At 36.3% G+C, this 15,740-nt stretch overlaps 1 long non-coding RNA gene across 3 annotated transcripts; it reads left to right on the top strand.

Moving 5' to 3' along the window:
- Positions 1 to 12,460: 12,460 nt before the first annotated feature.
- Positions 12,461 to 15,740, top strand: LOC142615288 (uncharacterized). 3 transcript variants are annotated; one of them, XR_012840722.1, is made up of 4 exons: positions 12,461 to 12,687; positions 12,839 to 12,961; positions 14,670 to 14,858; positions 15,202 to 15,740. It is a non-coding gene; the product is annotated as an uncharacterized LOC142615288 (long non-coding RNA). The 3 variants fall into 3 exon arrangements; XR_012840720.1 differs by having other exon boundaries at positions 12,461 to 12,692; XR_012840721.1 differs by having other exon boundaries at positions 12,461 to 12,692; positions 12,836 to 12,961.

Raw genomic sequence — 15,740 nt, 5'->3', positions numbered from 1 at the left:
TCAGGGTTCTCAATTTCTTGATTTATTGATAAATTTAAAGAAAATGTAACTGTAACATAGGAATCCCAAATCATGCCCTATTCCAAACTCTAGAGAAGGTAATACAACTAGGTAAAAAATCAAGCGAAAAAAATCTATGGAAGAAAAAAACTTAAAAATAAAAAATATTAAAAAAAATTGAAATTATCCAATAAAGAAAACAAAATTGAAATCAATAGATGCCAAAAAACCCGATATATATTCATCATTGGGACACAAGCCGCTGGACTGCGATTGCAGGACTCTTGATGGAAAGAATTTTAGAGAAATTTTGAGCAAGGTAGCATGGTGGGCTACCATATACCATATCTGTCTTCAATGAAGGCAGGAGCATCTTAAATGATTGTTTTTAGATAAAATTTTCAAGATTTCATTTTTACAAATTGGCTATATAGTTTTTTGGAGAGTGAAAACTGAACAAAAAATAAAACGAAAAACAAATACGAGTAATTGGTGTTATCAAGTTTCACTAACATTAGATTTGAGACTTTAGAAAGCAAGAGAAGTGGAGCTTACTGTGTCAGATTTGCTGAAGAGTTTGAGAGGGTATTGGTGTTGGAAGATGATGCATTTGATGCCATGATTGATTTGCTTATAGCTCTGACAACATGTAAATTTTGTACCGTATACTTGAAGAAAGAAATGCAGAAGGTAATGTAGAAGAAATTTGCAGATACATAAGAAGGATATTAAGAAAAAGAGATCCACCTCTACATATTGTTGACAAATTGCACATGTACAAATCTCATTTAGAACTGATTTACTTAATCTATAATAGAATGAATAGAACTTTTATAACTCAAAAACAGCTAACCCTACTGTTGTTGTTCAAGCTCATATACCAAGCTGTTCCTGGCCTCATTTTGCAGGGTATTACCTCATGAGCAAGACGTGCATCAAGTTCCCCTTACATTCTCTTTGGTTGGATCAAATCTTTAGTAATAGCCGTATTAGCTAAAAACTTCCTGTGTTTTGTACCTTCCGGACCTGGTATCAAAAAAGAAAAAAAAGAAAACCTAAATGAATTCAGCTTAGATCCATATATGACAAAACAGAAAATGGATCCAAAATTAGTAGGCGACATCCCAAAAATAACAATACTATGACTTTCTGCTTTTCTTAGTGGATAAAGTTAAACAAATAAATGGAACTGCAAGAAAAGGGCACCTCGTTTGGATTGAGCAACTCTTTTAGCAAAGCTGAAGTATTCTCTAAAGATCATTCTAAATATCCATTGCATAAACACAACCCTACTTAATTCATTATCAAGTATATTGACCATTGCTAAAGCATCATAACCATTGCCTCGAGTGGCATCAATCACTGTATCCCCTTTCTGAACATCATGTTACCAAACCCTGGTAAAAGTAGTCAATATCATCTATTTGATGCCTGGATACAATTGCCTAAAATAAATAAAAAGGCATTTTAAAGATCACCACCAAATCTAGATTGTGGTATAATTTCCTATTAAGGATGAGCAGTTAATCATAAATGGAAGCATGATCTGGTGCTATTCATTCTGTTTAAGGATGAGCAGATCACCTGCAAGATAGGAAGTGAAGTAAGCGTGGAATATGTATGGCAAGCATATTATCATTGAGTATGCCATTGAAGTGTCAATAAAAGACATCTTGGGACCTTAAATCAATTGTTGATTGATCAAAAAGATAAGAAAATTGTAGAGAGTAATCCAACATGCCTAATGTTCCAATTTGTGCTCATATCAAACATAGATTTATAAAAACTTTATCCACATATGCACATGCAAGCACACAAAAACCCAAAAACTAAAACTCGCATCAGGTGCTTCAATTTCGTTCAAAGAATTCTTATGTAAAGTTCCAATCTATTGTTGTAAGAACTTTCTCTCTGCTGTATTTAAAGTGCACTTTTAAATTTTACTTTCTTTTCTTCAATTGTTCCCACAATATATAATGCCAAAAGTGGTGGTGAAGAAATTTTTTATGTTGCCTTCTAATCAACTATAACATAATCCGAACTAGCAAGCATTAAAATATTTGTAAAGAATGAAATAGCAAACCAAATATACAAGTACAACTATATAAAATCAATATTTCAAGGAATCCAGCATTCCTACAAGTGAGCAAATTCTGTTGTCTACTTCTTCCCAAAGACATATCTCGTCAAAACATCCTCCATTCCTACATCACAGCATTCACATTACAAATATTCAAAACATACATATATACATACATTCAAAGAAATCAGAAGAACTAGAGGCTCAAAGACTTAAGCTAACTGATTCATCAATTTCTTTTCCTATTCTGATTCATAAAAAATCAGAATAATTCCTTTCATACTTTTTTTTTTTGAGAAACCGAATTAAGATGCATTAAATTAAGGAATACCAGCTAAATCAGCCTGGTACGAAGACAGTATATCAGATGGAACATCTTCCATCCATACTACACAATTTGAACAATCAACTGCTAACTGAGCCAAGTTGTGCGCCACTGTGTTGCCCTCTCTCTTAGTGTGAGAGTAGGACAATTTAGAAAAGCCTGTAGACACTTGCAAAGAATCTTGTATCAGCAGGCCAAAAGGAGCTAGCCCGGGGTTCTTCAAGTTCAAAGCTGTCATCACCAGAGAAGAGTCACCCTCCAAGACAGCCTCTGAAATACCCATTTCTCTAGCAAACTCGAGAGCCTTGTTGGCAGCCAAAGCTTCAATCTCAATAGGCTGGAGTTGTTGAGGCACCCGAGTAGCCATGGACGCTATAACAAGACCTTCTTTGTCACGGATGATAACTCCCAGGCCAGAGCATTTTTCTTTGGCGAAAATGATTCCATCAAAATTGATATTGAACGATCCCTGAGCTGGTGGTTTCCAACGGACTCTCCTCTTCTGTCTACTGGTAGTTGGCACCATTTTCAGAGCTTTGAACTCCACATACCTGTCATGAGCCCATTGAGAGAGGTGGTTTAGAGGACGGTGGGATAGCTGGGTTCTCACTTGATTTCTTTGGTGCCAAATGGACCAAATAGTGAATACAAACAGGGCTGGGTTCCTTTGGTGATCAAGTACCCAGGATAGGAGCTCGCTAAAACTGGAGAAACACCGTTGGTTCCGAAAGTTCCATATAGTATTTGTTCCCCAAACTTCGTCCAGCTCCCTGCAGCTCCACACCGTGTGCAGAATGTCTTCGTTTTCTTCCTTGCAATGGTCACAGCATTGCTCTGCCATAACAGTACGGCGCACTAGATTGCATTTTGACAGAAGTGAATTTCGGCAAGCCCTCCAAATCAGACTTCTTATTTTATTTGGGCATTCAAGAGCCCAAATCTTCTTCCATAGCCCTTTTTCATGGTCTTGTTTCTTTGCCATCCGAAAACCAACTTCATCCTCCTTAAAGAATCGATAGCCTATTTTGCAACTATATCTTCCATCATGCTCCCATGGCCAATATAAGGTGTCTTCCGTTTCATTCCTAGCCAACGGAATATTTTTTTATCTCTTCAACTTCTTGTGGAGCAAAAATCCCATCCACCATTGTTGCATTCCATGTTCTAGTGTCTTCATCAATTAGGCAATCCATTGTAGCATCTTCCATTGTATCTACCATTGGGGAGAGGATCTTGGTTGGGTGTTTTCGGGGCAGCCAATGGTGCTGCCATATTTTGATCGATTTACCATTTCCCACCCTCCAATAGGCCTCATCTATGATAACATCACGATCATGTAAAATACTCTTCCAAGCATAGGATCCCATACTTGATTCCTTGGCTTCTAAGAGAGAGTGATTAGGGAAAACTTAGCCTTAAAGACTTTGTAGAAGAGGGTTTCCTTGTTGTGCAATAGCCGCCAAGCTTATTTCGCTAAAAGGGTGTCATTGAAGTGAGCCAAATCTTGGAAACCCATTCCGCCTACTATTTCGGACTTAGTCAAATCACTCCAATGAATCCAATGAATTTTCCTTCTATTGCCCCTTTGTCCCCACCAAAACTTTTTTATCAAAACCTCAATGTCATCACAAAGCCCCAATGGTAATTTAAAGCACCCCATAGCATAGGTAGGGATAGCTTGGATCACGAATTTGATAAGAACCTCTCTCCCAGCTTGTGAGAGCAATTTTCCCTCCCACCCTTGGAGTTTTCTCCAAACCCGCTCCTTTATGTAATTGAAACTAGCCTTTTTTCCCCTACCAACAAAGGATGGAAGACTCAAGTATTTCTCGTAAGATTTCACTTCTTGGACTTGAAGGAGAGTCTTTATACTTGATTTTGCTGCATCCGTGGTGGATTTGCTAAAGAAGATTGCGGTCTTATCTTTGTTGATCTTTTGCCCTAACCATGATTCATATTCACCCAATAATTTCAATACATTGTTGCAATCCTCAAAGATGGACCTGCAGAAAAGCAAGCTATCATTTGCAAAAAAACAAGTGGGTTAGTTTAGGGCCTCGTTTGCACAAGGAAAAGCCCTTAATATCCCCATTCCTGGCCAAGTTTTTAGTGAGAGCATGAAGTCCTTCCGTACATAAAAGGAAAAGGAAAGGAGAAAGGAGATCTCCTTGTCGAATTCCTCTTTTGGGATGGATCATTCCAATGAGCTCCCCATTTACCACAATAGAATACGACACCGTTTTCACACAACTCATCATGAGAGCAACCCATCTAGCACAAAAACCCATTTTCTCCAATAGCCTCTCCAAATATACCCATTCCACCCGATCGTAGGCTTTACTCATGTCTAATTTGATAGCCATAAAACCATGTTTACTTGAATTATGGTGCTTCATATAATGAAGAGTCTCAAATGCAACCATAATATTGTCTGAGATAAGTCTATCATTAGCAAAAGCATATTGATGTTCAATAATTATGGAAGGTAAAAATTTCTTCAACCTATTTGCTAAGACCTTAGAGTAAATCTTGTATAGGACATTGCATAGACTAATAGGGCGAAATTTAGACACAAGTTCAGGATTAGCTATTTTAGGGACGAGTAATGAGAGTATGGTTGATGGGTTCGGGAAGGATACCTAAGTTCAACCATGAGAGAATGGCTGAAGTAACATCATGCTGCATTGTCGACCAAAAATGTTGATAGAACAACGGAGGCATACCATCGGGACCCGGCGCTTTTAGAGGTGCCATTTGATTCAAGGCTTCCTTGACTTCGAGTTTTGTAAACTCCTTTACTAATTCAGTGTTCATCTCATCTGTAACCATGCATGGGATTTTTTCAAGAGTATCAACTTCTATATTCAGGTTGGAGGAGGAAAAAAGTTCTTTATAGTAATTCTCCATCACATGCTCAATTTCATCTTGGTTGGTTCACCAAGTTCCATTCCCGTCTCTTATACCTCTGATCAGATTCTTCCTAAATCCTTTTGTTGCCATACTATGAAAGAAAGCTATATTATTGTCCCCTTTACTAAGCCACAACACCCTCGATCTTTGACACCACATCCTTGATTCCTGATCTTGCAGCAAATTAATCTCCATTCTTTAGCTCCTAACCCGAGTATTGTTCCCACTCACCATGGCCTCATTTTCGCCCAAGACTAGATGGTTCTTTTTGATCTCCAATTCCCTCCTCATGTGCCCAAATTTGTGTTTGTTCCACCATGTCAACTCTTTTTCACATCTCGCCACTTTTTCCAAAATGGCTATGCTCGGATTTAGTTCCCTTGAACTACTCCACACTTCCTTGACCGCTTCCTCACAAGTAGGATCTGATAACCACATTTCTTCAAACCTGAAACACCTCTTCCTCCTAGGTTCAGGCAGCCTCGATAAATTGAGCAATAGAGGAGAGTGATCCGAAGACATACACCTAAGGTGATGTACCCTAGTTCCTAGGAATTTTTGGAACCAAGAATTTGTAGCCAAGCACCGATCCAATCTTATTCTAATGGAATGTCCATCAACATAATGTTTTGCCTAAGTGAACTTCGGCCCCACATACCCCAAGTCCATGAAGCGACATTCATCAATCACATCACGGAATAGTTGCATTTGATTATGGTCTCTGGGTGCTCCACCCCATTTTCCCCTCGGCGAAAAATTTCATTAAAATCGCCACCACAAATCCACGAGATGCTCAACCTAGAGTTTAAGCTTCTCAGTTTACTCCATGCTTCACTCCTCCTATGGGTTTCAGGTTCTCCGTAAAAACCAGTGAATCGCCATGCGTTTTCAGTGTTCCCTTTGATGATCATATCAATATAATATCTGTGGGAATCAACAACATCAATGTTAATAGAATTTTCCCAAAATAATACTAATCCACCACCTCTATTTAACCTTGGAGCCACCCACTTTTGATCAAAATTAATCTTACTCAACATACGATCTAGCCTTGCTTCATCTACCCATGTTTTGGCTATAAACACAACAGAGAGATCTTTTGCCTGTATCAAACTTACAAGCTCATTCTCTGTACGTGGGTTCCCAAGCCCATGACAGTTCCATAATAATAGACTCATTGCTTCTGGCAGGGCTGGTAACCAGCCTCCGCCAATATCTTATTTTTTGTCACACCTCCCTGAGAAACCCTTCTTTTTTTTGGTAACTCAGTTTGGTTTGTTGTACTTCCTGCACTCCCCCCCCCCCACTGCTTCAACCATACCCACATCTAATGCCACCCCTATTCTAGTGAGCCTTTTCCAAGTGCCTTCAGTATGCACGTGATTGACAAGAGAGTTGGGAATCTTAGCCAAAGGGACACATGGCGATGCAGACAAGAGAGTTGCATGTGCTAGCGGGCTTAGCACATTTGATTCATTAATGCAAGGATGGTCACCATCATTTTCCTTTCCTATGTTAGCGCCAAACCCGGATGGTTCTGTAGCTTCTGAAACATACTTTTTTATTCCTTTATCTATCTCACCCAATACTTCCTCAAAAGACTCGGCTGACACCTTTTTTGCTGCTGACCCGGTCTGTTGTAGCATCACATCCTCCATGTTTCCCTCTTCATTTTATAACCGTGATTCCTGCTGATACAGCCCCTGAAAATCCAGCTCTGTGTTCTTTCCCTCACTAGCTTCGAGGTTTCCATTTTCAAGCCTAATAATTTCTGGTAGTGTTGTCCCTGTGCGAACCACCACCACCGATGGCTTCTTGGCTGTACTAGTTTTTTCCGTCGTTGTACCCAATTTTCTGCTAGCAAAAAAACTGGGGACTTTGCCCATATATCTCCGGGTTGGCACAAATGGCACTACCTTAAGCCAGGGACCGAACTGCTGGATTCAGGTGGGATGCTTCCTTCGCTTTCAACCCAAAGGTCACAGTCACGGTCATCGTGCGTAAAACATCCACACCAAAAGCACAGGTTTGGAAGCCTTTCATATTTGAAAGGCACCCACAATTCCTTACCACTATCCAGCAAGATAACCCGCCCTCTGCACAGCGGTTTGGAGATGTCTATGGTTACTCGTACTCGCATGAAGTTATCGCCCTCTATTTCTTCTTCATCAGTCCCTTTAGTCACCATTCCAATCACTTCACACAGCTGTTTAGCTATCTTCCTTGTCCTAAATCTAATTGGGAGGTCGTGTACTTGCACCCAAAATGTCACCTTATTAAACTCCATATCCCCCACATTTGTTTCCTTTCCATACCTTTTCAGTACCATTAAACGTTTGTCAAAGCTCCAAGGCTCTGCTGCCATGATTTTCTCCATCTCACTCCTATAGTCAAAAGTAAACAAAACCACATGCTCACTCTCCTTTTTGATTTTGAAGCCATTTTTTGATCTCCAAATGGGTGTGAAGGTCTTAGCTATGGCGTCTATGTTAAAAGCTCTTTTAGTCAAGAACTTAGTTGCTAAAATAAACTCCGACTTTGCCTGTTCCTCCTTGATGCAAAAGTTTGAACCTTCGCATTCCGAGAGTGTTAGGCTGTTCCAAGTTTTTGTTAGTTCTTCCATCCTATACTGCTATTTGTTTCCCAAAATCCCTGAAAGAATAAACCACCAAAGCCTTAAGGTAATGTTAGGATTTATGCCTTTAAATCCTATTGTATGATACTATGTATCACATTATGTATGACATTGTGTATGACTTAATATTGTGTTTAATAAAGTTGTTTTATTATTATCTAAAATAATGGTAATATGAATATTTGGACATTATCATATAGTCCATGAGATGCATAGTATGTGATTTAGTCACAGAATATATAAATTACAAGTTCTTTATAAACTCAGAATTTATAGTTCGTAGTCGGTGATGAAATTGGGCATTTCATCTGCGAAAACTATAACGTATCAACTAAGATGATTTGTCTTGATCATGGAAGTGGAGACTTCTAGTTGATATGTTGATATGTTTTAAGAAGTTAAGACATATGGAACTGGACCGCTGTGAGATTTATTATTCTCCTAACGACTGTCAAATGAATAATAAATTTCATGACTTCTATTTGCATGAACTCTTAATCCTGAGAGAATAATGGACTTAATCATGAGGTATAGGTTGCTTTGATATATTAGGAGTGAGATCTAAAGTAACGGTCAAAACCTCAGTATGTTGGACAGCCACATTTAGTGTTGATGAAACATATATTTTCAAGATGGAATTCATAGTCTCTTGAAGGAAATATAAAATATTTCTTTGAGATAAGTTTAATGGGTTCAGTTATTCAGAGAGTTAGGCTTAACCACTTTAGTAAGAAATGACTAAAGTATGTATTTATGAAATTGGATTTCATAAATATATAATGAATAACTTTAAAGGATTAAACTAAGTACTCAATGATAAGATGTAGTAATTTACAAAGTGGTAGTCTACATTTATAACTTTGTGTTACTACGAATATTTTATGAAGGGGTTGCATGTACAATAAAGTCTTAGAATATAATTTATTAATAAGGCCTAGAGTGCAATTATATTTATATAGTGGTATTAAATATAATTAAGGGTAATTTTGAACTTGTCAAGAGTTGACGAAAAAGCCTAAGGCCCATTGAAGCTAATGTCTTATTGGTCTCTTTTGGTCTCACTCCAAGCCACACACTAAAGCCCAATTGGAAAGGCCCAATAGCTAGCCCAATTAGATAATCAGTTAGTTATAAAAGGAGAAACATACAGAATTTTTAATTATTCTAAAGTGATATAAGAAATGGTGTATGTGAGAGTGAGACACTCTTTCATTCTCCCTTTGAAAACTGATTGAGAGACTACACATCTTGGGCATAAAGTGGAATTGGAGTAAATATTAAAAGTGTTCCCAAGTGCTTCTAATCTTTGTTTTGAATTTCTCCACACCAAGGTAAGTTATCTTGTTCTTAAATTCTAAAATTTACATAGTGCACGTTATCAATGATGAATGAAATAGATCCTTATTTATTGTTTCCGTTATGTGTTTTGTATGAGATACAAAACTAGATTTTTTCCAACAGGTAAACCTGTTACCTTGGGGGACAAAGACACTTTCTAGGAAGGGACAACTATTCTACACTGTAGGAAGAGATGGAGATCCACCCTTCACTAGCAGAGAGAAACTTTTAATTGATACCTGACCCGGTCCCTTTCATACTTAAACAACTACATTTGGATTAAATTAAATCGAATCTAATCTAATCAAATCACATATATACCTGCAAAAAACAAATTAAGTTTAGAGAAATTAACCTACAAGTTTAAAGCAATTAAGCTTTAGTTTAGTGAAAATGTATCAAATTTACAACAAAACCCAGATTTTTGTACGTAGAGTTTCACAAAGAAATCCATTAGTATAGAAGCAACTATTGAATTTTAGCATAAAACCCAAGTGGCTAACTGCTACTAGTACTCTGTTTTGTTATGTAGGACAAAGAAAAAGAAAATAATTTTAAGAAGAAGTGAAAAGAGGGAAAACGGGTACTGAAAAGCAAGTCCATTTGGCTCAATGGCTTTCACGCAGAAGTGAGTCCATTCTCTAGAGTTATAAAGGAACGTGAATAACAAAGTGGGAAAAAAAGAACATTGACACTTGGTTCGTTTGGATAGAATTTATTGCTGAAAATTGAAAACACTATAGCAAAATAATTTTTAAATGTGTGAATAGTACCATAGGACCCATTTTTAATAAAAAAATGTTGCTGAAAAGTACATGAATAGTGCTTGCACAATGTGTGAACAGTACTTGTACAGTGTGTACACAGTGACTTGTCCCCCGCATAGTGAAATAACGTGCATGAACAGTACCAGTTACTATTCATGCACATTGAAAAAAAAAATGCTAAAACGCAAAACACAGCAAAATTCATCCGGATCCAAACGGTCACTTGGAATAAAGAGCAAAACAGTCCTCAATATCCCACATCGATAAAATACAGGTAAATTGTTTTATTTATATATTGTTGCAATAACCATACCAAGTGCTGAGCTTAGTGACGTGAGCTTGTAATCGAGTTGGGGCATTAAAGTGGTTGAATGCATGGCCCCACCCACAATCGATGGGTAGCAATTACAAACTAAAAAAAGATGAGGATTCTTTTTGGGCTTTCCCCACAACTAGTTCTCCTCCATACAAACAACCACTTTTTAAAATTTTCTTTTTTTATCTAATGGGCCAAGGGAGGAAAGTGATAAGATGATCAATAATTTGAGAAGCCTAAGGGTGTGTTTGTTTGGAGGTGAAATAGGGTGAATGGAAAACTTTAGAGAGAAAATTAGAAGAAAAACTTTTTTTTTTTTTTTTTTTCTGTAGGTGTTTGGTTGGAAGGAGGAGAGGGAAAAAAATTGGTGGGGCCCATGTATTTTCTCTCCAAAATGGAGAAAAAACTGAGTGGGAGGAATTTAACAAGTAAATGACAAAGATGCCCATCTGCACTTGCACGTGGGCTTGTCCAATGACTCCAATCCATTGGCCTTTTTTTTTTTTTTTTTCCTTAGCAGGCTTCGTCCAGTTGCTCTTCTTCTTCTTTTACTTTTTTTTTTTTGCGATTTTTTTTTGTTTGCTTTTTTAGATGTGATTCTTTTTCTAGATATGATTTTTATTTCCTAATAAATTTGTGTGATTGCTTTTTTTTTTGTCACTTTTTTTTTGGTTTGTTTTAATAGGGCATCATTTTTTAACAATAGTAAATAAGTAAATTTATACAAATACATTTTTCTATCCTTCCAATTTTTTATTACCAAGCAAACAAAAAGGAGGGAAATTAAAATCTTTTCTATCATCTCACTTTTCTACCCTCCCACAATTTTCTATCATTCCACTTTTTCACTCCTCCAACTAAATGGACCCTAAGTCTGAAGTAAACAAAATGGTTGGCTTATGAAAAAATTCTATTGTAATTAAACAAAAAAAAGACTTCTTTTAATGTATTTATTGTTGACATGGTGAGTTATGCAACTATTTATCATTGTATGGGTACAAAAGGAATTTTGACATTCTCTTTTTGACCCGTGATAGTTAGAACTTTATATATCTTCGTTAGAAACTCTAAGAGTTAAATAATTTCCTTGCCATTTTTTTTTATAAAGCCCAATTAGGGGTGTGCATGGGTCGGTTGGGTCGGGTTGAGAGAATTTTTTGACCCAGCCCAACATGGTGGGTCAAAAAAAATTCGACCCAACCCAACCCATCACATATGTCCAACCCAACCTAACCCACATGGGTCGGGTTGAACTCATGGGTTGAACATTTTTTATTATTATTATTATTAAATTGAACCCATATTTCTTTTTATTAATTATATAATATATTTAAATATATATTAAAGAAAGTTATAGGATTTTATATTATATATATTTGTAGGAATTGATGAAGTGCTTTACAGCTGAGTTTTAACTTTAAAAAAATATTTATTAAATATATATATTAAAATATAGGTGGGTCGGGTCGGGTTTGGTGGGTTTGTAATTTTATGACCTAAACCCAACCCGACCTGCTACAAATTTTTTTTATTTATAACCTAACCCAACTCACCAAGCCTTAAGAACTGACCCAACCTGGTGGGTTGGGTTGGGTCAGTTCGAGTTTGGCCGGTTAGTGGGTTTTCTACATACCCCTAAGCCCAATAGCCTAATACACCTTAATCCCAATTAAAGCGGTTAGGACTTTAAGGATCTTTCATCAACTAATCACATTCAAGAAGTCTCTATTTCACCATTCTACAACACCAACAATAACAAGTTCTTTGTCCTAAAGCTATTGATCTTCAACAGACTAATCAGTATTTTTTACAATAAATTTGAAGTGACAGGTAGTTATTGGTTGTTATTTTTTGGCCAAAAAAGTAATCTTAGTGTTAAGTTCAAATTTGAATCGATAATAACTAACTACCTATGATTTGTTGTGAAAATATTATGAAAATATTGTCAACGCACCAACTCTCATTTTTATTTATTTATTTTTTTTTATTATTATTATTTTTTAACACTTATTCGAGGACGGACAGACAGACAGACAACATTGATTAAACAGTTTAAACCTATAAAGTGATTCGAAGATTTATGAGGAACAAAGACAACCCAACTAATTCTAAAAATTCCTTTGAACACCTTCCTCCTGAGACACTGCTTCAACTCTTCGAGGGTCCTAGCTAGTTCACATAGATGAAGATAATCTTCTTAATTGTTAATTCTCTACTCCCTTTAGCACTTGGATTTTTCTAATGCTTGCTGGGAGTCCCTCGTGGTTTTTTGGGTCAAGGGCATTAGAGATTTTGTGATGCGGGTTTTCCATGGAGGTCAGGTTAGGAAAGACAAGTGATTGTTTAAGGTTACGTTGGTTTTTATTTTTTGTTAACCATTAGAATTATTTTACATTTTCCTATGTGTCTTTCATTTAAATCTAAATAAAGATGAGAGAGAATAGGATGATTTTTTTTTTAATAGCAGAATATCCCTGTTGGGCATGAGAGAGAGAGTAAAGCTGCCAAAATGGTGGACAAGGGCATCAAAGGAAGAGGTTGTCACGAGAGAGTACACCATCAACCTCCACAAACGCCTTCATGTATAAATGTCTGTATTTCTATTCATCATTCTTGGTGCTTGTTAATGGGTTTGATCTGGTTTAAGTAAGATTAGATTTAGTGGGTCAAAGCTGTTCTATTCTAATCTTATTGATTGGTGCATTTTGAAACTTTTTTTTTTTGTTTTGTTGAAAACAATGTTTCTTTTGATTCAGTTGGGTTTCTTTTTTTGGAATATTCATCTCGTTTGAGTGATTAAAAAGAGGTTGGTTTTTAAAAATTGGTGTTATGCATTTGGGATCAATATATTCTGAGCTGTAAGTATTTTATGTGAATGATAAACAGTTCATTTTTGTTTTGTAAGGCTCTGTTAATTATGGTGGAACATGTTTGCACTAGAAAACTAGTATATTCTAGGTGTGAAAGACTCTTATTGTTTAGAGTGTAGCTGAGATTATATGATTTCTATAGATTGGTGACTTATATCATCCATTGAAAAACCCTCAATCTTTGAAGGCTTTATCTATTGAAAATGGGAAGTATACATGAACTTTCCTGTGTGATTAGTGAGTTGTTATCGGACTGATTCTCCTTCATCAAGGGAAAACTGTGCACTGAATCATGATATCACCATACCTGACTTCTAAATGTATTGTGGTGGTGTAGTTTTAGTATAATTGGAGATGCTTAGGAATTGTAGAGATGCAAGAGATGTATTGTTATGTTTTGCGAGGGATATTGGCATTCTTTTCACCAACATAATGGTAGTTGTGCTTCTGAATCATGAAAATCCTGTGTGTGTGTGTGTATTTAGGTCCCTTCCTGTTCATGTTCAGAACATTGTTGGCTTACATATGAATTCATTGATTAGGTCCCTAGGGTGAAGTTTAGATAGTCTATTAGTTCACTACAGGTAGCATTTGGAAGACTGTTCACTGTTGTCCAAAATTTTGAATTCCATGTTAAGAGCCAGAGAGCTAGTAACTCCTTGTCAGATACGAGTTTTAGGTTTTGGGGTTGTGTGTGCTTGCATATGCATGTGTGTAGAAAGTTTTTATGAATCTTTGTATGGAATAGGCACAAGTTGGAACATTAGGTATGTTGGATCACTCTCTAAATTTTCTATCTTTTTGATCAATCAAACATTGTTGGAATATACTTTTTTCAGTCCCCAAGATATCTTTTATTGACACTTCATTGGCATACTCAACGATGAGATGCTTGCCATACATATTCCTTGCTTCTTGACTTCCTATCTTGGAAATAAGGAGTTGCACCAGATCATGCTGTCATTTATGATTAACTTCTCCTTTCTAGGAAATAATACCAGAATCTAGATTTGGCGGTGGACTTTAAAATGCCTTTTATACACTGGTGCAGATGATTGCAGAGCTCTTTTGCAATTAACCATTAACACACACACCCATCTTGATACTTAAGTTTATGAGCTGGGTGCTACTTGTGCTTACTGGGTCAACAAAATGAGCTTGGTTAATGGACCTTGTTTGATGCTATATAGGAATGAGCTTCTGCAGGCTCCTGATGAGTCATTTCCAAATTGAGTTGGGGAAATTAAAAAAAACTCAAATGATATTCAGACTTCAAGCGATATTTTCTTTGTACTGATAACTTTATTAGATCTTGTCCATTTTGTCCAATGCCATCTCTAGATTAAGAAATTTATGTTTGTATTTTGCATATTATTTCAATCAATTGTAATCAGTCATCAAATATTTGCTATTTCATATTTTTTCCAGGCTTTGGAAACATGTTGTCTAGAAAGAGGATAGAGTCAGTGATGCCACTTGTGGCAATGGTTACGATACTTTAGCAATGGTCAAAAGAGTCGCTGATGAATCAGCCAGGAGTTGTGTTTATGCAATCGATATTCGGAATGATGCTTTAGAGAATACTTCCTCTTTGCTAGAAGATTCACTCAATCCACAGTAGGTGCCCTTATCTCACAGTTCCATTTTTTTTTTTTTTTCTTTTTGTACTTTTTATCTTCTATGGGAAGCAAATTGTACATTTATTATTTTTGGTTCGTTGCCCTACTATTTTTGGATAATGAAGCTTCTGAAGGAATCCATTTTCAGTATTAACATATATGGATCTTCAGTTCTAAACTAAATTCCTAGTGCTCTCTGATGTTAATTCATAGTGCATGAGTGCCAGAGCTGGAAATTTTCTGATTCCAAATCACCTAAGACTCTCTTAGTGTGCTAATCATGTATGTATGCAATTTCTTATTTAGTGTATAAACTAAAAAGTCAATTTTATTACTTGTAGCTGAAGGGGACACCAAATGTGATAAAGCTCTGATGGGCCACTCGACTTACTTTCAGTGCTTTTAGAAATGCCAATTTTCTTCTTGTTGAATGATGAGGCATTCACTATTCTTGGAAATGAAGGAGATCATCTAGACCTGTTCTTCTACATGTTCAACCTTCGTTCAAATGTAGGCAGACTGAACGTTCACTGGAGAACAAAAACAAAAATTGGAATTGCTAATATAGATGTAAACATGGATAGAATTCCCCTTAGTTAGATATCTAATTTATATCATTCCAATTTCGTTGGATGCCCTGAAGGGACCTCTTAGACTAATTTAGAATGTGGAATTGTTGATTTGAGATTTCTTTATTTTTCTGTAGTATCTCACATGTCAAATATGTAATAATGAACGACGCTTTGTTGATCATACCATTTTTATGATTGGTTGCTAAATGCATTAAAATTGAACCATTTTTTATGATTTGTTTCTTTTGGAATTGGAGACATGTAATGTATTTCTAAGGATAATCAACAATTATTTGTTATTGATAATT

The sequence above is a fragment of the Castanea sativa genome, chromosome 11 (assembly GCF_040712315.1).
Source record: "Castanea sativa cultivar Marrone di Chiusa Pesio chromosome 11, ASM4071231v1".
NCBI lineage: Eukaryota > Viridiplantae > Streptophyta > Magnoliopsida > Fagales > Fagaceae > Castanea > Castanea sativa.
Note: the sequence above shows the minus strand (reverse complement) of the source record. Positions and strands in the feature narration are given on the sequence as shown.